This window comes from Cynocephalus volans, chromosome 1, assembly GCF_027409185.1.
Source record: "Cynocephalus volans isolate mCynVol1 chromosome 1, mCynVol1.pri, whole genome shotgun sequence".
Classification (NCBI taxonomy): Eukaryota; Metazoa; Chordata; class Mammalia; order Dermoptera; family Cynocephalidae; genus Cynocephalus; species Cynocephalus volans.
The window spans coordinates 274,222,122-274,245,483 of NC_084460.1; the positions used below are offsets into that span (position 1 = coordinate 274,222,122).

At 35.6% G+C, this 23,362-nt stretch overlaps 1 protein-coding gene across 2 annotated transcripts in view; it reads left to right on the forward strand.

Annotated features, from left to right (window-relative positions):
* The first annotated feature begins 567 nt into the window (after positions 1 to 567).
* Positions 568 to 23,362, forward strand: part of MAP2 (microtubule associated protein 2) — a 142,339-nt gene continuing 119,544 nt past the window's right edge. For both annotated transcript variants that reach the window (XM_063089498.1, XM_063089507.1), the window contains exon 1: positions 568 to 637. The gene's annotated coding sequence lies outside the window, so the exon portion shown is untranslated. The remainder of the gene's footprint in view (positions 638 to 23,362) is intronic.

The window sequence follows — 23,362 nt, forward strand, 5'->3', positions numbered from 1 at the left end:
CCTATTGTCAGTGAATGATGGCGGAGCTGAGTGGCTTGTCATCATTCTCGAAAATTCTGAGGCTAGTGAGCTCTCTCTCCCTCTCCCACTCGCCTTATTTTCCTTTTCGCCACTGCGGGGACTTTTTCTAATTTGCAGCTTCCCTTTCCCCGACACACACAGACACGAGCTGGTGGCTTGCAGACTGCGTCTGTCTGGAGTGAGAGAGCCGGAGAGCCAGTCCCGGGGACCATGCTCCTGGAGCAGGGTTCTGCAGCAGTTCTCAAAGGCTAGACTTGGGTGGTATTGCTGCATATGAGCTGGTAATGGTTTGGGGTTTATTTTATTTTATTTTTAATCCGATTTTCAAAGGATCTGCTTTATGTGATCTCTGAGTAAAAATGCTTTAAAATTCATTATTGAGCTTTCTAAAATTTCAAGTACTGCATTTTTTTTGTACTACAGATCTCAAGGCATAGATTTATTATCTGGACTTAAAGAATGCATTTGCTTACTGGTGAGTTGCGATTTTTGATATTTAGTTACCAAATCTCTATATGTATTCTTTTTCTTTTGTTTTGTTTCAGTAGATTCTTCAGCTTGTTGTCTCTAACCGAGGAAGCGTTGATTGAGAACTACTCATTCAGAAAATTAAAAGGTACCACATGTTTTCTTTGGATGTTTAAATGAAGGCGAATCAGGGAAGAATTGGGATGTTTTTATTTAAATTAATCTCTTTATGGTTGGTCTTTTATCCTTAAGCTTACGTTGCTCATTGTCTATAGCATGTACAATTCCTATACAGATAATACCATTACCCAAGGCTTTTTTTGGTTAAAATATGTCTAAATAATTTTTGCCTATGTTACAAGTTATTAACAAATATCAATATGTCTGGCTTTTCTTTTTTTTGGATTTCATCCTTGTAAAAATGAATTTTAAAACATCAAGTTCTTTATCTTAATGAAAATTCATTCATTTCAATTTAAGAGAAATATATTAAGTAATGATTTTATCTGAAGGAATCCTACTGATAAGTGATTTTTTAAAAATGGTTAAAGGAAATGGCTTGCTTTTTCCAGGTAGAATGAACGCTAGAGATGAAAGCCCAGGGATGACTCAGTATTGTTAGGTTTTGAGAATAAAATATTGTAACTTCTTCACTGATGTTTTAATCTTAAGCACTGGATATATTTAAAGGCAAAGGTTGTTAGTTATTAAAAGAACTGATTTTACGTATGCTTTATTTGGAATTGACAGCATATGAAGGTAATCTTTTATTTTGCCATGAAAGCAGTTGAATTCATTGATCCTGGGCCTTACATGAAAAATACTAATTTTCAAATTTAGTATCAGTGTGTATATTGATATTAGAGGGCGATTATGGATATTACCTTTACTTTAATTCTTCTGAATTATCTTTGACTTTAACATGTATTCATGTCAACAAAACTTATGTTTGTAATTTGCCTTTAAAAAAATGGAAGACATTTTCTTCCATGCTGAGGAGAAGATCAATAATACCTTTTAAATCTTTCCTTGCCATCCATATAGTATTTCCCCTCAACACTATCAGTCCAAATATTTTATGCAGTAAGTTTAGTTTTTTAAAAATATACTTAAAAAATGATGAATGTTCAGCTACTCACCCTGAAATACCATGAGTGTGTGAGTGTATACCTGTGGGTATGAATATTTGTAGCAGTTGAAGGAGACTAATGCATTGTCCTTGGTTAATTTTCGCTGCAATGTGTAATCATGAGAACCTTAATTTATTCATTCCACAAGCACTTCTTAAGAGCCTTGCTGCTGTGGGTAGTTATTGTGGGAGAAAAGGGACAGATGACATTGTCCTCCGCCTTCCAGAGTGTAGGAAGCGTCACATAAGATTTTTGAATAAGAGAATGACTTTGTTAAAATAAATCGGTGTGTTCTAAAAAAGGAAATTTCATTATTTCAGATATTGAACAAAATCTAGTAGGCTAGTCTCAGAGACCCATGAAATTATATTGCATTTTTTCCTCAGAAAATGCTCAATGGAATCATGTATGAAATCCCAAACAGGACTTAATATTCCTCCTGGATATTGTAAAACCCTTGAGATCATCCTCTCTCTTTAGGTTTCACTCAGAGCAAGTGAAAATATTTCATGTTTGGTGAAAAAAAAATCTATTTGGTATTTTCCTGTCTAGTTAAATCCATACAGCATATATTTCACGTAAGAATCAGTTTCCTATCTTCAAACTCATTCAGCTCAACTCAGTATATAAATTTGAACTTTGGGATATTTGTATGAATTGGAAAAGGATGAAATCATTATTTGACTGCTGAAAAATGTCTTCTATATATTGTCAGTAGGAACTAGTAAGCTCTGTTGCAATTTGTCTGGATATTGGAGAAGTAGCATATAACCTCTCCAAGAGGCTCTTGGTATCTAAATTTTCTAGGGCCATTTTAAAATTCATCTAGGGGTATGCTGACTGAGTATATGTAATAAAAAATAGTTTATTAAAATAGTTTGTTAGTTAATCAAATCAGAACAGAATTTGACTATTAGACTCTGAGTCAGGGACTTATATCATGGTTTTTCTAATCAATATTGTCTTGACATTAGTTATTTTGCCCATCTTTTTCACTCATATCTTTAGCACGTAGAATAGTGCCTAGGCCCCAGAAGAGTTCAGTAAATATTTATTATTTAATGGATAAATTATTTCATCAGCATTTTTCCCCATTACTTTTTTGTTCTTGCTTTTCATAAGATTAAACACTGTGAAACAGACATTTGATACATTTTTCTTTAGTTATTCAAAACATTCATTATAGGTCTCATTAATAATAATTAATTAGATAATTAGTGCTGGGTAGAAAAGCAGATAAACCATGTGCAGTCATTTTTTCAGGCTGTATGGAAAAGGATTTTTCTGGTTTTAGGTTGAGATGAAACAAATTTTTGAAATGTCCCCTTTCACTTCCATCAGCTATGGGAAAAATGCCCAACTGCAGCATGAGTGTGCTTATGGATGCTTCCTAAATACTATTCCTAGGCTTGACATTGTTTATTGCTCTTCGTGTCTTTGGCCAAGATTTTGCTGCAGCAGAGGGGAGGAGGCCTTTTCTCTTCCTCTCTGTCTATAAACGTAATAGGAGAAATGATGTCATACTTACGAGTCCATAATGAACAAAAAGCATTTAAGAAGTACAGATAGATAGGTAGATAGATAGGTATTGCATATATTTAAGAAATCTGTAAAGAAACTTCTAGAATCATAATAGCTTTAGAGAATGCTACTTTTTGTTGTCATCTATTTCTATTTAATAAAATATAATTTTTTGTATTAACTATATCCTAAGTCCTTAATATATGTTATCTCATTTAATTCTCCCTATAATCCTGGGAGGTAGGTATGGTCTCCTTTTTCCAGATAAATGAACTGAGACTCCATTTGGGCAATCAGCCCAAGTCTGGTCCCAAAGTCCTTCATATTAATCATTAACTATTACATTTTTTGAGCAGATTTGTTGGCATATAGTGATTGTCTTAATGTTTTATTTATGTAAATGATATATATGTCACTGCAATAAGGTTAAAATAGTATATTTGCATATTCTTGATTTTATATATATATATATATATACACACAAGTATATGTACATAGGTGTGTGCATATATATGGTAGAAATGAATAAGTCTTGAAGTAATTAACTATAATATTCAAGCTTTGGTGTATTTTATATTTATATATATTATGTTTTATTTTATATTTTTATGTTATATTTAACCTGAAGAAATTTTTTCTTCAAGGAGGAATGTCACAGATAGATTAGGAAGTTTTAAAATAAATGAATTCATAAAGCATCTTCTATTTCATTATACTGAAGTAGTATTGTTGAATTGTGTAATTTATATAAGAAAATTAGCCAGAGAATTCAAGTGTTAAATATAGAATAACTTATGTTGTATCTTGCAAGAGTTTTTTTTGTTTTAATTAAAATAATAGCAGAAGAAGGTTTAAATGATCAAAATAAATAAACGAGCAGAGAACAGCATCATGGACAGTGTGAAAATACCGCATTTAGCTTTAAGGACAACTAACTCAAAAATCACTGAAGGTACTAATGATTACACAAATAGGTATTCAGACCCTCTACTTGCAAAGGAGTATGTTCAGCAGAACATTTCCAGAGCTTAGTTGGGTGTAGCAGAATAAGACAAGGAAGTAGCACCAAGGCTCACTGGTGCCATAAGAGAGACATGATTAATTTCCTAAGGGACTTCATTGCAGGGCAGGATTGCTAATAATTGAGAAGGGACTCAACAGGGAATTTTTTTATTGAAACATAATTGATTATACATATTTGTGGGTTACAGAGTTTACTATCAGTATTTGTGTACAATATGTGATGATCAAATTAGGATTATTAGCATGTTCATCATTACAAAACATAACTATTCTTTGTGTCTATTACCCAATTTCCCTCTACCCCCTCTCTCCCTTTCCCATCTCTAGTGACCATAGTTTTCAACAGGAAATAGTTTATGGAAGATGAATCTCTTTGAGGTGGAACTTAGTGATGAATAGAAGTATTCAAGTTAACCATGGAGAAGCTCCAGGAAAAACAAACAGCATTAGCAAAAAAAATCAAAGGAAGTGAGCATGCTCAGAAAGCACAGACTGATCTCTTTTATGTTCTAGAGTGTACGGCAGAGGAAGGGGACTCTTAGAAGGAACAGGTGGAAATGTACGTGAATACTATTAGGTTGTACCACATGAGAAGACTAATATTCACCCTTTTTTGAATTACAAAAGAAAAATTTCATTCAATTCAGCTTAATACATTAGAAGAGGACTCAATGCTTAGTTCTGGGTTTTGGTTTTTGTTTTTGGGGTGCTTTTTTACTATTCAATGGGAATCTATTGACTGTATTTTGAGCAGGAGACTGCTATGTCCAAACTGCATTTTCAGATGATTTATTTTATAGATCTGTGTGAGGTAAATTAGAATTGTGTGTGAGAGCATGTTGAAGAAAGCATCACTATGGAAGCTGTTGTAGAATAATCCAGGAAAGAAAAGAAAAGCCTAGAGAAGGTGTTGATTGAGGGAATGAAAAAGAGGTCATGAAAATGAAAGATATTTCTGAGCTCAAATGCACAACAGGTTGATTAATAGGAGAGAAAAAAAAAAAGCAGAAGGACTCAAAGGTGACTCTAAACTTTGAATGTGATAATTAGAAAAATGATAGGGAGAAAGGTGGCTGAGAGCTACATGAGGAAAGAAGTCCTCTTTTATTTTTATTGGATCTCTAGTGTCTAGCAAGCTGTCCTGTATACAGGAGATAGCTAATAAATGTGAAATAAATGGATGAGAGTTTGAATAAAAAATGGAGTGGTATATTTAGGACATGAGGCTGGATATGGGGTGGCCTGGGCTAATAGACTGCAGAACATGTAGATCCAAAGCTGAGAAGGGAGGTTAGGGAGGAAGGACATGGGTGACATTAGCACAAAAGACAGTGAGAAGAGAACCAGAGAGAAATCTCTCAGCAGCCCCTGCGTTTAGGATACAGAATGAGGGACGGGAATTGATAAAGTTGAAGGAAGAAATTTTTTTTTTAAAAAAAAGCAAAGAAAGAAGAGGACAGAGAAGGTAATAGAAAACAAGGCTAAAACTCAGATTCTCTAGAAAAATGAAAATAATGAAAGACTGCCGGATTTATTATTTAGTTCAATAATGTCTGTCATAAAAATATTAAGTCCACATTTTATAAAATTTATAAAATTTAGAAGATCATAGGATGGAAATAATATTTACCTGTAAGTACACAATCCAAAGATTATGGTTAACACTTTTTAAACATTTTGGCTTATTTCCTTTCATCCTATTGCATTTAAATTTACATAATCAGTATCAGAAGAATACAGTTTTGAATTCTGCCTTTTTTGCACTCAGCAGTATCTTATGCATGTCATGTAATATTTTTCCACCTGCATAATGTTCTCTCACATAGACAATGGACATTTTTATACTCTACTGTTTCCAATTTTTTGCTGTCATCATACTGCTTCAATGGAATAGTTGGTACATTACTCCTACATAATAGTTTACATTATTTCTAGTGGATATTTCCTAACAACAGAATCACTGTATTCTATATTGTCAAATTTATGGCCAGATAAAATTTGAAGGTTTCAAAATAAGCCTCCGCTCTTCCCCAAGAAGGAGAATCTGCGATGATGTTAGCACCTGCCATGTGCCATCCTCTGTGACACACACTTTAATTGTTGCATTGACTCTGATGCAGATTCTGTTTTACTCACTTTGCAAATGAAGGGACAGAGACCCAGAAGGTTGCACATGTTTGGGGACTAGTTTTGAATCTGGGTCTCATTCCAAACTAGTCAGAAACAAGATCTTGAGAAGAGAATGAGTAAATAAGGATATGAAAACAATAGGAAAATATGCTTAAGAAGTCCAGGACTCAAAGGAAAGAGAGATAAAGCTCGTGAGACAAGGAGGCAGTGACCACAGTAGGCTTTTGCTGCTTATTAACATGGCAAATCCCAAGCCAAAGGTAGGAGCAGAGAAAGAGGGGTGCCACATATGTCAGGAGAAGAAAGACACACTTGTAGAATAAAGTCCTAATGGAAAGGAGATAAAAGAGTACAGACAAGGGTGTGATGGCAAGCAGACTGTATCTTTCTAATAGATAAGAGCAAGATAAAAGAGGGAGACTTTTCAAGTGGTAAAGAAAAGATTGGGGGACTTCACATGTCATCTGGACTTTATCCTAGACTGGAAGAAAATTCACTTATTCATTCAATGACTATTTGTTAAACACCAAATTCCATGACCTTTCCCTGCCTTTCTGAAACTTTCCTTCTGGAGGGAGGAAATATCAGTGGGTTAAGAAAATTAAAATTACTTAGACAGCTGTGCAGAGAAAGGGTTATAAAGTGGTAAGAATGGATGCTGAGATTTGCTTCTCAAACTTTCAAGTGAAGATTAGTCAACTCAGATTTTATTAAAAAGCAGATTCAGGATCAGTAGGTCTGAAAGGGACTTGTGATTCTGTATTTTGACCAGCTCCCAGGTAATGATGCTGCTGTTTAATCGAACATGCTTTGATTAGTAAAAGGTTAGAAGGCAAACATCCGGGCAAGGAAAAAATGGAAATGATTGGAGCAGTTGTTATGAGGAAGTCTGATGGGAGCTCCTCTCCTTGTGCAGCAACACAGCACACTCTTAAACTGCGCTGATGGTAAGAGAGAGGATTTCCTCTGTACTCTTGAGTTTTTCAATTCCAGCCAGTTTTATGAAAGATCCAGTAAACCAGCCCTAATGAGCTACTGGCATTTCATTCTTTCTGCCCGTGCTCCATGCTTATTATATCATATAATGAATTCTTGTGGCTCAGGTTTGGCGATGTAATTCCATATAACCCTGTGCCAGTTTCTTAACTCCAGATCTGTCTCCTGCTTCATGATTTCCTTGGACTTTTAACCTTCTCTCTGCCTGGGTGTTCAGCACAGTACTGGCCTGCTACACTCTCTGGTCCCTTAGCACATGACATCCATCACACTTAGCTGTGCAAAGTTTCTGGATCTCCACATCCCATCCTCTTGCCACCCGCGTCCTAATACAAGCCTGTGTGACACTGCTGAAAGCCACAGGGGATTATTAAGGACAGTCTCTGATTTAAGAAATGCATTTTTCCATCAAAATCAGTTCTCTTTGGTGGACTGTTTTGTTGGTGACAGCAGCCTGCATTCCTCTGAGGGATTCGTCAGAGCTCTACAGGAGGAAGCAGGTGTTTGAGGACAATCAGGGTTCAGAGGCACTAAGTGCTCATAAGAAGCCTTGATAGACTGTTAAAGGAATGTTATCTCATTCTAGTGCTACTCTATGTCTCTCAGTCTTTTCTTTTAGCTGCAGGAACTTGGGAGCGTTGACCTGTTTGAGTCCCCTCACACCACACATTGCCGCTGTAAAATACCTAAGAAAATAAGAAGTCAAATACATATGGCATTACTCATCCATCAAAGCAGAACAGCTTAAGCGTATATTAAACATCTGTGATGTCCTCATCCTCATTAGCATTTATTCTTTGTTTAAAGGGCTAGTTCCACCTCTGGACCATACCATGACTAGGTCTCTAGAATTTATCACTGTCATTTTATGATTTGGTGTACACTTAAACAGCCAAGTAGGCATAAGCAGTGTCCTTAGAAATTTGAAATTAAAAATTCTAGTGAAATATCAAAGTAGCTTTCATATGAACAGAAGTCAACTTAAACTGATGACCACATTTCTTCATGTACACTTAGGAAAAGTTCTTGAGAAGAGAAGCCATGGCACAGTCACCTTTGCACTTTCTATGCTGCCTACATGGTAAATGCTGTTGATGCATATGCCAAGTTGAAGCTAAGAAGATGAGTGTTGTGGGTGTTTGTGTGTGTGTGTTTAACTCTAGACTTTCTATAATGGATAGCACTGGTCTTCTTTTCATAGTCAAGCTGGAATTTCCAGAATTTGAATACCATAGTCACACTCCTTCACCATCACTTCAATAGCTAAGAGTCTCAGAGAAGTACAGGATCATCTCTGGTCTTCCTGACACAAATTCTTTAACTCTCTCAAGATAGTCCAAATCAATTCTCTTTTTTTTTTTTTTTTTTTTTGTGGATCCCATTTGGGTCTGCCTCAGATGGTTTGAATTAACCTTTCTTCAGATTCTCTCCTGGTGTTAATGACTCTGGATTATGACCATTTAAAGAAGCCGGATGTACATTGATCCACATCTGGCAATTGTTAAAACAAAGCTATTCCAGTTGACACATTACAATCAAAATGAATTTCTTTACAATGTGTAGGAACTTAAGACATGATATTTCTTTTCAGGAAGATTGTTTGTTTTATTTCCAAGATGAGCAATGGTTGCACTTAGTTTTCTTTAAAAATATTTTCTTGCTTATTGTAGGATTTTCTCATGGTAAGATTTCATTGATTGTGTATACAGAAGATACAACACATGAGCATTAAGGATTCTTCTCACATAGAGCCTAAGAGCTACTGGTCAGCACAATTTTGATCTACATGAATTTTTAATATTCCAGAATCTTAAGAAAAAATAACTAGGCTGCCTATCCTTTTAATAGTGGGGACAGAAACCCCTAAAATGATTGACTTTCCAAGATTACATTGGTACTTACAGAAATATGAGCTCCAGCAATCAAAAAGTTTTAAAAATCATACAAGAACTCTTGATTCTGAGTAATTCATATACTCTGGCCAGACTGCTGTACTTTTCCTCTACAAGAATGTGAATAGTCCAAGAGATAAAAGGGAGTAATAAATGCAATGTAATACTTAATATGTGCATGCATTTTTAGTTCTTCTTCCTGTATTATGCTCACAAAAATACCAATGATACAGGCTTTGGATTATAAAATTGTTGTAATAACATAACTAGTTAAGAAGTTGCATTTATATTTTAAAGAAAAAAAATAACTTCTGTACCATATTTTAAGTCATACTCATCATTTTCTAATAAATGGTGACCTAAAGCTCATAACAGTCTGTGGAATGGGAAAGGTCGACCATGTCATTATATTTATTACAGATGAGAAAACCTAAGTTTAAAGAATGCAATTGACCTACCCAAGTCCTTCCAGTAGAAAATGTTAAACCTGGGGCTTGTGTCTTTGTTTTGACTCCAAAGATATTACTTTCTACTACTCTGCAGCCAATGCAGATAAATGAGCATATTGTCCTACATCTTGAATATTTTAATAATGCACTAACTTGATTGCTAAAATAAACTGTCCAAAGTAGTGGTGAAGTCCATTAAATGGATTGCCCTGGCATCCCAGAGGGCATCTGCCCTTTGGAGTCCTGGATTAGTATGGCATGGAACTATGTAAATACTAGTAAAAATAGCATGGATACTAAAATGGTTTTAAACTTTCATTAAAAGGAAATAAGGCTAAATATATTACAGAAAATGTAATCTTATTGATTTAAAAAGTGCTTGACAGAGGAATAGATTAATAAGAATTCATTGTTCAGTTCTTAGTTTCATAGAATTTTAAGTAAGTGTTGAAGAACTTGGCCAGAATCGAGGATAGTGAAGAAAATGACTAAAGCTTCAGAAAATCACATCTATGGAAAAACATTTTAAAAAGCAAGCGTTGTGATTTTCCTATTATTAGGATAATTAGAAGAGCTTGTAAAGAAAAACTTTGAACTAGAAGGTATGGATTCCAGTTCTGATCTCAGATGTACAAATGGAAGAGTAGTATAGGGAAAGAAAATGATAACCTCAGGGTCATTGAGTCAGGGTTAAGGGTGAGGTCAGGTGCCCCAAGGCAGACACCAATAGGAATGGTTCCACTGAGGGCATTCTCAGTGCAGTGGCCAACCTCTTCCCCAATTCTACTTTCCGCAACCCTCACCCATGCTCTCACGGGCATGCCAGGGTTGCTGAAATGTTTTTTATCAGGTCTCCCTGCCTGGAACTCCATCACCACATTCATTTCCCAGGCCAACTATAACACTCTTTTTTTCCGTTCTCGTTTTCTTCCTCTCCAGTGGCTCTTCTTTGCTCTCTTGAGCTGTGCTGGCTGATAAATATGGCAGCCTCTAGACACATGGAGCTATTTAAATTCAAATTAATAAAAATGTAAAACAGTGAATTGTTCACTTCATTAGACATATTGGCCACATTTCAACTGCTCAGTAGCCACATTATCTTTATCAAATATTATATATGATACATTTCCATCATCACAATAAGCTTTATTGGAAAGTGCTTCTCTGGAGTGTAACCAGGGCCCTCACCCAAGCAATCAAGGCCTACACTGACTTCTCCATATTCCCCACTGCCCTTAACACACAGTCTCCATCCACATGTTCCTCTCCTCAACTTCTCATCATCACTACAATTATAGTTAAAATAATAATAGTGCTTGCTTATTTAATGCATATTATGCACCAAATACATAAATTTTCTCACTGGGTCATCAAAACACAAAACAATAAAACAAACCTTGCAAGAAAAATATATATTTTTTAATCTCCATTTAGTCCCACTAAAATGGTAATCAGATTTTATTACCACTTCACAGAAGAGGAAAATGAGTTTTAGTGAGATGAAGTGTATTTTCCAAAGACAAATAGCTAATAATTGGTGGAGCTTGAAATAAAATACAGATCTGGCTGGCTCCAAAGCCAAGCCTTTTCCCCAGTCCACTGGCCCCCTCTGCCAGGGGTCTTTTGGAAATGTCTGGACACATTTTTGGTTGTCACAACTTGGGCAGGAGCTACTAAGATCTTATGGGTAGAGGCCAGGGATGTGCTAACTATCCCACAATAGACAGCCCCCTACAACAAAGAATTATCTGGCTCAAAATGTCAATAATGCTAAGGTAGTTTGTTTTCTGTTTCCTTTCACAAGAGTTTAAAGTCTGTAAGTTTGGGGACTTTGGTTTCTCCACTGCTATTTCCCCAGTGCCTTGAAAGCTTCTTACCAGAGACAAGGCGTATAATATATATTTTGAATGAGTGGCAAATTTATCGTTTTTAAATTAAAATAATATTTGCTAATGGTGAATAAAAAAAAATCAAGCCAACAAAGAGACCAGAATAAAATGAAAGTCTTTCTCCTCCCTATCCACATCCCCAATCTAACATCCCAGTGAAAACCATTTGAAACATTGCTATTCTCCAAGAGTTCTTCTGATTACCATTTAAGTTGTAAATAATACACTTCAATTTCTTACCTTTGAACAGTATCTATTGACTTTCTACATTAAAAAGTAGGAATTTAGCACTCTAACACTGTTTCTCCCTCTCCCCTCCACTTGTTATTTATGTTATTATTTTTACATTGTCAAGATTTATAATGTTTATATTCTGTTCTGTAACTTTAAGTAATCCGTGTTTTGTTTATGTTGATTCTGAAAATATATTTCCCTGTTGAACCAAATATTGTTATCTAAACCACTGGGAAGTAAATGTAATCTTTTGTCTCCCCAGCTCCTGCTTTTTAAATGAATATATCCTGAGTGTTGAGATCCAGTGATGTTAATGTCTTTTCCACCAAATTTCTTTCTTGTTTGGGCCCCACACACTTTGCCTACAAAGGGGCAGATAGTGAATATTCTCCACTTTGATGGTCATACAGTCTCCATCACAGCAATTCATACAGTCTCTGTCATAGCTACAATGTGACATAATTAATAATTAATATTAAATTAATAAGGCATGGCTGTGTTCTAATAAGACTTTATTTACAAAAACAGATAGTGGCTGTATTTTGCCCATAGGTCATAGTTTGCCTACCCTTCTTCCAGGCTATATTCATTTTGCTCTGTGCTTTCTGTCTCATGTCATCTTTTATTGTATTTCCTTTCTATTTTACTGGATTTTCTTCTAAAGGCATTTATTTATATGTGGCCGATCATTGATAAATTTGAATCCTTACATGTTTCATACAGTGTCTTCATATAGTACTCATGCTTGTTTGATAATTTGATCAGTTACATGGTTTTACTTCGTTATAGTATCAAGTGTTATTGATAAAAGTCTGATATCAGTTAGGTACTCATTTCTCTGTGGAAAAACCTTGATTTTTTTTCTTTCTGATAGGTTTTAGGAATCTTGTGCAGTTTCAAAATGAATCCAGATGAAGGTCCTTTATCATTTATCCCATTTAGCAATCAGACCATTTTCAATTACATGTTTTAACTCAGAGGAACTTCTCTCTGCTTTTCTTTCATTTTTCTTGCTATACCTGCCTCTGTTCTATGTTTAGAGGATTCCTGTTGATAAGTGCTGGACCTTCCTGGATCTGTCATGTCTCCTTTTTCAAATATTTTTAGTCCCTTTTTCATTTATTTTACATTCTAGGACTTTTTTTCTCTTTTTATCAACTGTATCATTAACTTTGCCTTTAGCCCTACCAATTCTATTTTTTTTAAATCAATTCAAATCATTTTGGTAGTCATATGTAAATTTCCAGGTATTCTTCCTTATTTTCTGATTTATACTTTTTCATAATTCATTTTTGGAAAGATGCTCATTTTTAAAGTACACAACATTTTTTCAAATCTCTCTGAGAAAGATACTTATAAATTGTCTTTTCTTCCTCAAATCATTTTTATTTCCTCAAGAATTATTTTTAATATGTATTTTTATTATTCTTCTTGCTGATTTTCTCAAGTGTCTTGATTTGGAGGTTTTTATTTTATAATTTTTTTTTTTTAATGTATGTTAAACTACATACATTAAAACTAATTTGAGGATCATAGGTAGTTGTTGTAAGTTTCTTCTGCAGTGGTGTTGGTCTGTATCCCCATTAACTGAAGGCTGACTGCAGGCTCTGGCGAAGTGGGCAGTCTGTCAGGAAGCAGGCATCCCAGGGGGAGCATGGAGATGGAGTTGGCAAGTGAACAGGTTAGGATCCCCCAAATTCCATTCCAAAACTCATCACCTGCTTTCATTAAAGACTAGTTCTTGTTTTCACCATTGGGGACAAATGCTTTTCCTGTCTGCTAAAAATCTAGTAGCAAGGCAGAAGAAGGGAAGAAGGATCCCAATTGTTCTGAATAAGTTTCTAAATGAACTGCCATGATGTTGGTCCCACAGTCTCCTCAGACTCTGTATTTGATGGCTCTATGCTTGGATTTCCCCAGGTTTCTTTGAGATGGACGTGCTATTAATCTAGGTGATCTTGGCAGCAATTTCCCTGGTATTTTTTCTCTTTCCGTTTCAGCCCATCTGCATTCTAATGTCTAGAATGTCTTCAAAATTTTCTTTATTACACTATTTCTTGACAATGTTAGCATTTTAATGATAATTAGGGGACGGTAGTAGTGTATGTAATCACTCTCTCTCATCACTCCCATATTTAATTTTCTTTACTCTGAATCCATTTCATCAGTATTTGTTTGCACTGCACTCTTTTGCACATAACGTATTGTTTCATTGTTCTACCTCTAGTTTTTACTAACTATTTGGAAAAATTACTTCTCTTTCTTATGCCTTTTTTTTCCCTGTAAAATAAAGACAATAGCTGATTTTCAGGGTTGAGATGGGAGGTATAAGTGCATGTTGTAAGATCTAAAATAGAGTATAAATGTCAACTACCTTTACATATAAGGCTTTGTCATGATCTGGACTAACAAATAAATTCAACCTGGAGATTAACCAGTTGTAGGAAAATTACTTCCCTACTCAATAGGAATTGCAAAGGGACCCCAACCTGAAGCAAGAACTAAAATTTTATATGCAGTGCAAAAGAACCAGAAATTATACATTTTTAGCAGTATTAAAATAAGCAATTGTTCATGGATGTATTTTTCACCTAATGGAAAGACAGATAAAAGCAGAACAAGAATGTAGTTGAAAGACTATCAGTTACGTTAAAATAAATGTGAACTTTAGGTTTGGCATAGAATATATGACTTAAAGTGTGTGATACTTTTCTTGGCAAAATTAAGAATATGAACATTTATGACTCTGATGTAGTGCCGCTAATTACTTGCCATAATACTATTATTGATTTTATCTGGTTTCAGTTAATTGAAAGTTTCTCCTCTCTCAGTGAGATTGAAACATGAAGCACCATGTAAAAGAAAAATTTTTTAAATGAGAGTAACCCTAAAATGGCTTAAATGCAAAAGTTGAAGAAATAGTAAGAGGAAATTAAATGTAAAGTTAGGGGTCACAGCATCCTGTGACTTAATGTACTGGGAACTATTTGTGGGTGATAAAATTAATATCTTCCCTAAATTATTAAAACACAGCATCTTTATTTATAGCTTTTATTTTTAGAAATAAACTGAGAACACATCAAACAGATAAAGCATAAAGTAAATCAGTGTGGATGTGTGCTGAGTGATGCATATACAATTCAATATCTGACTGCTATTCATTCTTGTTTTCTGCATGCAGTTATTACCTTCTAAAGCTGAATGTTTATAGAGGATAAGTCACCAGCCCTAGTTAAATGTTAATGGATCTAGTGACATAGCATAATTTAAATTCAAGGCCTTTTCCAAAGGAATGTGAATAAAATGTGTGTGTTTGGTTTTTTTATGGCCACTATTAAAAGTAAAGGAAATGAAACCATAAACAGCTATGCTCAAATATTGGCATAGCTGAGGCTGCTTGTAGCAGTAGAAAACCATATTTATTCATGGTGAAGCTCTGTTTAACCTACCCAGCCCATCTAGATTGTAATTGAAGTTAAAAAATGTGCTTGGAAACTTAGGCAAAATGTGGAGTGCTGATTCAAAGTAAGCTCATTTTGATGTGTTTTAATTTTCTGTTGCAAAGGGCTGGCACAAAAAAGTTGCATTTTTTTCTAATCCATACGTAAGGCCTTAGCCCATAATTAATGTGGTACAAACTTTTTGTCTTCAATATCCATTCTCTCTTTCTTCCTCAGTAGTAATAGGACCCTTCCTTTTGGGGGGTTTATGGGCACATGGATGTTCTGATTAAGATCCAGAATTCCAGCCTCCTTTGTAACTAGGTGTGACCATATAACTCATTTCTGGCCAGTAAGGATGAACAGAACTTGTGTGTCAAACCTACGTCAACTACTTAAAAGAAAGGAGTGTGTTCTTCACTCCTTCCTCCTTTCTGCTGGTGGAGATTTAGACTTACTGGCTGGAGTTCGGCAGCCCTTTTGAATATGAGATAGTCTTATAATGAATGTCTGTTTTGTTTAAGCCACTGTTATTTGGAGTTTTTCCACAACTTGCAATGTAACATAATCATCACTTGTTTAACAACTTTGTAACTTTATACTTATTTTCAAATGCTCCAAAATACCATTTCATCAAGTTTCATTGGTATTTATATAAATAGCTTTTTAAATTGTTACCTAAAATAGACCAGTTCAATCAGTTACCAAATCCTATCAGTTCTACTTTCTAAACTGCTGCATGCAAATCCTTCTATTTCCTTATCTCCTCAAGGACTATGTTAATTCACTCTCCCATCATCTCTGATCTTGGAGGCTGTCAACAGCTTCTTGCATCAACCCTTGCTCCATAGAAACCATTATACACGTGGTAGCTGGACTGATCTTTTCAAAATACTATCTAATTATGATATTTCTGTGCTTAAAAGATACTTCCCATACTGTTTATGGTTAAGTCCAGAGTCTGTAACTGTGCTTGCTACAAGGCCATCCTGATCTAGCCTCTGCTTCACTCTTCAGGTCCATCTTCAGATGGTTGCCTTGAGGCTACTACACATATTTTCTTTCTTTTTGCCTAGTACCCTCTCTCTGTACTTCTTCCCTTCCCTTCCTGCTTCCACCCTCCTGCCCCTTTGCTTACTCAAGTCCTGCTCCTTAGCTGGGTGTCAGATTTTGTGATTAGGCCTTCTCTTCTCTCATCCTCTGGCCTATATTAGTCCTGCAGGTTACATACCCCCACAGCCCCCACACTTCTCTCACTTATCTATCAGAGTAATGCGCGTCTCCTCCACAAGACTGGAATCTCCATTAGTGTCTGTCCCAATCCTGACTAGAACCCCGGCACCTAGTGTAGGGACTGCTACAGAATAGGTGCTTAGAGGATGGTGTTGATTGGCTAACTGATCCTTTTATTTTCTTCTCTTTCCCTAAAAGGCTTACCTAAGTGACATCCAAACCAAAGTTCCACTTACCAAACTCCTATTTGTCCTCTGGACCGTCAGAACCATGTATGTTCTCTCTCCTTTTAGATATTCACTTTTCTTGTGATTATACACTAGACTTTAGTTACAGTTATTCATTTGCAGAATCTAAATTACTATTGGGAACACATTCTAGAAAATACAAAGGCACTTGGAAAAGTTTTATTATAATAACTGCTTGTATTTATAAAGCCATTTATTACAATTGTCTTCATCCCAACAGAATAGGAATATCTGGAGGCTATGACTGGTAAATTATTTCTTGTTGCAAGCAGAATGTCTGGCACATAACAGGCATTTAACAAATGTTGGGTTATAGTGCAGTGAAATAACTACAGACTTTAAAGTTAGATACCTTTGGGTTCAAATTCGGGATCTGCCCCTCATCAGCTGTGAAATATTGGGAATTTTTCAAATCTCCATTGTGTGAAACAGGAATGACAATATAAACCTTATTAGGATATTGAGAAAATTAATGAAGATAATAAACGTAGCAAGAGCTATATAATAGGGAGTGATTATTATGACTTTTGTAATTTATATTTCTGTACTCTCTTCTTAACAAACAAGGTTGGTTGGTGTTCAGTTCTTTCTTTATGCTGTTTTGCAGCTGAGTGATAAGGTTTGATAAAAAGGCCTAACATTAAACAAAAGATAAGGCCTGTAAGAGGAGTATGGAAGGCATGGCACAGCTTTATTATGCCCTTTCCTTCTGTCTGTGCATTCCACTCCTACCTCCCGCCCCCCTGCAAAAAAAAAAAAAAAAAAAAAAAAAAAAAATTGACAGGAAAAAAGCAGCAAAACAAAAGATGGAATCATGTATTTATCTAAGGTCACCAGACAGGCCTGGACATTATATACACTCTAAATCATGCCACCTGAGGCCATTCTGCTCTCAGGAGGAAAGCTGACTGGGGGATGTTAAGAGTTCAGCTGTCTCCCGAGAGGCTTATCTGCAATGCAGATTTTTCTGAGCCTTTCTGAGCTGTTTCAGCCTCCAGACCCACCAGCTGCTCTCAGTCCTTCCAGCTGGCTTAATAGGATTTGTCTTTTCTATGGCCTGCTTCCGGGGTCATCCACCACCAGAACAAATTCCAGGTCGACAGTTTTCCTTCCTAAATAGTATCAAAATCCTTACCAATCACCAAATTACAAGAGTTTATCATTACCTACCTCAGATATAGAAGAATTATTTTTTGTTCTCTGCTTCTTGCCTCATGTAGATGTCTTTCACAGGAGTCCTCCACCAGTCCCTGTTGTTTATCTCTGTTGAATAAAGAGTGGCAAATGCCCTTACAGGGCTTGCGAAGTCAGGACATCATGACAGCTGCCTTGACGTTGCAGGCCTTCCCAGATGGTAGTGCTGCTGGGCTACCTGATTTCAGGGGGTCTGATTTGACTTCTCTGCAGGAGTAACATCAGCTCCATCAGCTGAGCCAGGATTGTGACTATGAAGCCCTGACTGGAGGTGAAGGTTATTCTTTCTTTACATGCACAGATTCCTGCTCAGCTTTTTATGACTAAGACAGACATATTATTGAGAAGCTAATAGCTCAAGTCAGTTCAGGATTAGGCTTCTCACACTGACAGCTCTGTGTCCTTGGCCCAGTGACTCTATAGGGACAGGTTTCTCACGAATAAATTTCAATGATGCTTACCTCATGGACTTGTTGTGAGGAATAAATGCCGTATTGATTGTGAAGGACTTAGTAAAGTGCCAGGCACTTAGACATGGGCAAAAAGTGGTGCTGGTATTCCAATTATTTATATTTATATATTTTAAAATTTTTATTTAGTGACTTAAACACTGGTTAGAATTATAGCTGGTCAATTAATCTGTTCCAGTTTCCCCCCCCCCCTCTTTTTAGTTATAAAAAATATAAGATTTTATTTTTGGAACATTTTCATGAGAAGTATAGCGTTTCTTTCTTCATCTTACAGGAAAAATTTTTCTCTTGTTAGACTTAACTCCAACCATGTTGCATAATTCAGGCATATAAATTTTGTATGTAGTCGGATAAATGCTATTTACTTTTAAGATATTGAATAATCTTTGACATGTAAAACACTGCTTTAAAAAAAAAAGTAAATTATTCTTGGTTTATGAAGAGAATTTGTATGAATTTTATCTAAAATGCAGTGAGCTTGGAAGGCAATATGCCATAAAGGTGTGGTCCTGGAAGTTTTTACTTCTTCAGTGTTTACCCCTTGTGCCGCTGACTTACCAAGTACATAGATGAGACAGATGCCAATTTATTCTGGGTTCCATCAGTAATGATTCTCAAATCTACTACAAATCAGTTCTGGGAGACTGAATCACGTTTCATGAGCAGTGTATTTTTCTCCTATGTAAGATGTACAGATAAGAAAGGAAAAAGGATACTCAGCATCTTAGTTTCCTTTGAAGTAATACTACTTATATATATTCAAATAAATCTTACTTTTTAAAGACTTACACTTTGTTTCTACAAACTAAAATTAAATTGCAGAACAGACTCTTTACTTAATGACATTTAAAAAATGAAGTTGTTTGCTTGTGTAACATGCATGAACTCTTGAAGCTTCAAGGTTCATTTTAATAAATCCCTCCTTTCACAGACATTTTGTGTGAAAAATCTCCCAAACTAATTTCTACGTCTGGTTGAAGCATATAATGTTGTTGTCATTTTTCTGAACTACTTGCTCATCTTTTGAATTTTATCTAGTTTGAAACAGAAATTGATCAACATGCCTTATCTTCAGTTTTTCAGCACAAAGACCAACTATTTATTTTCTTTTTATATTCCCCCCAAATGAAACAAATCAATGCTCAGTTAAAAAGCTGGGAGAGTTCATCTACTGTTGGGATTAAAAATGTCATTGGCTTTTGATATAAGAACTATTAGGATATTTTTTCTTGCAATATACTTGTGTTTAGATAGAACTAACAAAGGATGCAGAGGTACAGCGAGCTACCCATTCAGTGATAGGTAATTGCTGCAGAACACTGGTTGCATTTGTTTTTCTTCAGCCAGGCTGGCAGACACCTGGCCTCTTTTAGCTCTTGGAAGGACTGAGCCTTTTGTAAGCTCACCAGATTAGAATGTCAGCACTTTGAAGAGCTAGATAAACAGGAAGATGAATACAGAAATAAATCCTAAACTTCTATTACTAATATTGATCATTAATATCCACTCCCAATAAAAGAACATAACCACACTGTGAATCTCTTTTAATGAGCTCATAGAAGAACAAGAGCCAGCTCTCCTGACAACTGAAAGAGGAAGAAAACTCCAGTTCTTGTGACAACCTTAGTGGATTCTAAGCATGCCACAACTGGACAAACTCTCCAGTGGGGTTTGTGTAAATATGAAGAGCTACCTATGGGCCTGGGGGCCACTTCTCTAAAGTCAATATTACACATTAGAATTCTCTGCCAAATCTTAAAATGGCTTCATAGCTTCCCCTGTTATCTGGAAATAGAAGCTAGGCTTACATGACATACTCTTGTGACTTCAGGTCACTGGCAGCCCTAGGAGGGATGCTAATAACTCTCAGGCAGACATCTCAAGCTCATAAATCAATGATTGGAAGTGAAGCCATTTACAATAGAAATGGATTAGCTGTAAATATTGAAAAGAGATAGGACATCCTTAAGGAAGAGGGTCACCGGCTGTGCATAGCCATTCTTTCATTTAGCTCCGTCCTGGAGCCAAATTGGCTTCAAGCATGGGGAAAATAATAGTTGGTAGAATATGATTGCCTCTCCAACAGACCTGAAAATAACAGATTTAGGGGAAAATAAACCCCTTGGTTTATTTAAAGGACAATGTATAATCTAAAAATATGTAGGCATAGTTATTATTTTTTTCTACCTTGCATGTTTCCTATGAAAGATGCCTAAGAAAACCATGACACTAATTGATAATCAACAGAGAGAGCTTTACCTCCTACAACGTGCATTCCCTGTCATCATCTCATTTGATGTTGAAACAAGAATTGATGGAATCTACATGAACAATTCCCCCCAGTGACGTTCCATTCATCTATTATAGGTGGAAGAGGGAAACAGGCACAGAGTAAACACTTACACAAACCTTTTCAAAGCTTTCTGCATGCTGATGGGAAGCTCCTTTTGCTCAGTAAATGTTAATAGCTAAGAAGGGTTACTCTCAATCTTTAATCTCTGTGTAACCTTTCTTATCTCTTTGTATCCTTCTCATTTGGCTACATAACGTAATAGCCAGGGCTTTGCACATTTTTGACCGAATATCTCTCAATTTTTGAGCATTTTTTCATGTACTTCTATTAAGAGAAAACTTTTTAGTGACTGTCTCAATCTTTTCATCAGAGAACAACCCACAGTTTCTGTTAGTGGTTTCAAAGTCAATCTAATAATCTAAGGGCTATGTGTGTTCTGGTGGCAAAACAAACAAACAAAAAAACCCAAAAACAACCAACCAGATTTGGAAAAGGTTTTTTAATGCTGCTGTGAAGCCACAGATATCCTGCTTTTGCTGGACAGAGGAATATGCAGTTGTATGGAGGGACATGTTACAAATTGCACTTAGCTGAGGATTCTGCCTTACTGAGCTGTAGCAGGTCCCATGGTCTCCTGGAAGATTCTGCTTTCCATCCTGTGTGCATTCACGAGTTTGCACTAATTTACCTCTGAGATTCACTGGATCTCTCTGGCAGTAAGATGGAGAGGTACCAAAATGAAGGTTATAGACTACGGTAGAGACCAAGAAAGATGAACAGATTTTACTCTTGGAATGTTTGAAGCTGTGCATTCTGAGAGTAAAAAAGTCTCGGTATCTATTTTGGAATACTGAGTTGAAGCTATGATTAAACAAATGCATTCAGTATTCCTTAATAGATTCCAGGGTATTTATCAAGTCTGTGCCCAGCACCCTTGAAACAAAAATGCTGTACAAATCCTTGTCTTAATCTGCACTAATCCAGATGAGCTGATTTGGTAGTTTGGCTCTTGAGTTAACCAAAGGGACTGTCACATGGGGAGTTCAGTGCCCTATCTGCATAATCATAAATTGTAGCAAAAAGGATTTTACTCCTGATCTTAAAAATCTCACCAACATTCATTTTTGCTGATACGTTTGTTCTCTGGTATGAACATCAGCAGTTAACATATAATTGGAACTAAGAAAAGGGAGCTCCTCTTAAACGTGACTACCTTGCTTTCTCTTGGAAGCTTTTTACAAAGGATTTCCATAAAGCAGACTTTGGTATTTTAGTGGTAAACCTATGACGGCTGTCTGTTTTATGGACAACAGTTGGGATCTTTCCTTCTTGTGCATACAGGCAGGCCTAAAACTCTGTGCGTATGCTCCTTGTGTCTGGGGAGAACACTGTTAGGTTCTTTTACTGCTTGAGCAAAAATAACAAATAATTATCATGCTGTAAAAGAAAATACTGATAATTATAGTTTGCCAGGCATGTTGTATAAGCGGACAGGAAAGACAAAGTGTTAGTGTTGGCAAATCCCCAAACAGAATAGTTCGGCAGACTGAAATAAACTCCGACATTTAATAGTCTTCCTATAAAAATACTAAAAACTTCAGGGGCTGTTGAATAAGACTAGAGGGTTATGGTATATCACGGGTAATAGCAGAGATGGAGATTTTAAACATAATCAGGAATTTCCACTGTATTTTAGTGCAGAAATATTCTGAGAGTGTATGTGTGTATATGCAAAGGTGAATAAATAAACTCTGAAAGAAAAATACTTAGAGGTAACTGGACTGTTCTAGAAAATAATTTTAAAGATATAGCTTCTTCTAGCTGCTATTCACTGGTACTCTTCACTAACATTTTTTGGGTGAGACTCAATTCAATATCTTAGTTTTGTGTGACTTTTATATAGCACTAATGGAAATAGATTTACTCAAAATTAGATCTTTTGCAGAAAACATGTACAAGGGGACATGTCATTATCTGACAATAATTGGTATCAGAAAAGGGACCATTTAAAGTGAATCTTCCTCACACACAGATAAAATTTTATTAAAAACATAGTAAAAAAAAGTTTGAGGAAATCTTTAGTTTGAAAAAATAAAATTATATATTATGAAAATAAGTTTATTCTAACTAGGAATAGAAATATTTGTGTTATGATTACAACTATATGCTCACTCTAAGAAAAAGGAATAAATCAGGTTTGTTTGTTTGGTTTTGTTGAGAAGAATTTCCCCACAAATTTTTATTAGAGTACAACTCAACATCCTTTTTGTCATATTTGATTTTTTCAGCATGATCTTTTAAAAGGCTATTTTTGTAAAAATATTAAAGAGCTTAATCAATTTTCCCTAGAATCATTATAATTATGATAAACAATTATCCGTTAAATTGAATATCATGTCCTCATCCATGTGATTTTCCCCTTTCTACTGTTGACTGGTCTAACCATGCCAGATATTCATTTTTTCCAAGATTTGTCTGTTACGTGAGTACTTCTCCAACATTGCCTTTATGCTCTTGGTGAAGTTCTGCATCTTTTGCAAGACTTGCAATTTCAATTTGCAGTTAAACGATATCCAGTTTGGGTTTTGTTGTCAGATATTAACACAACCCTCTCGGAATCAACTAAATAGCAAAGAGCTTGACCTTATAAGAAAGAATAGAAGCTAGTGTTAACCTGGGAATAGATAGATGTTCAAGTGCACACTCATTTTATAAATAGTCATTTTGATAG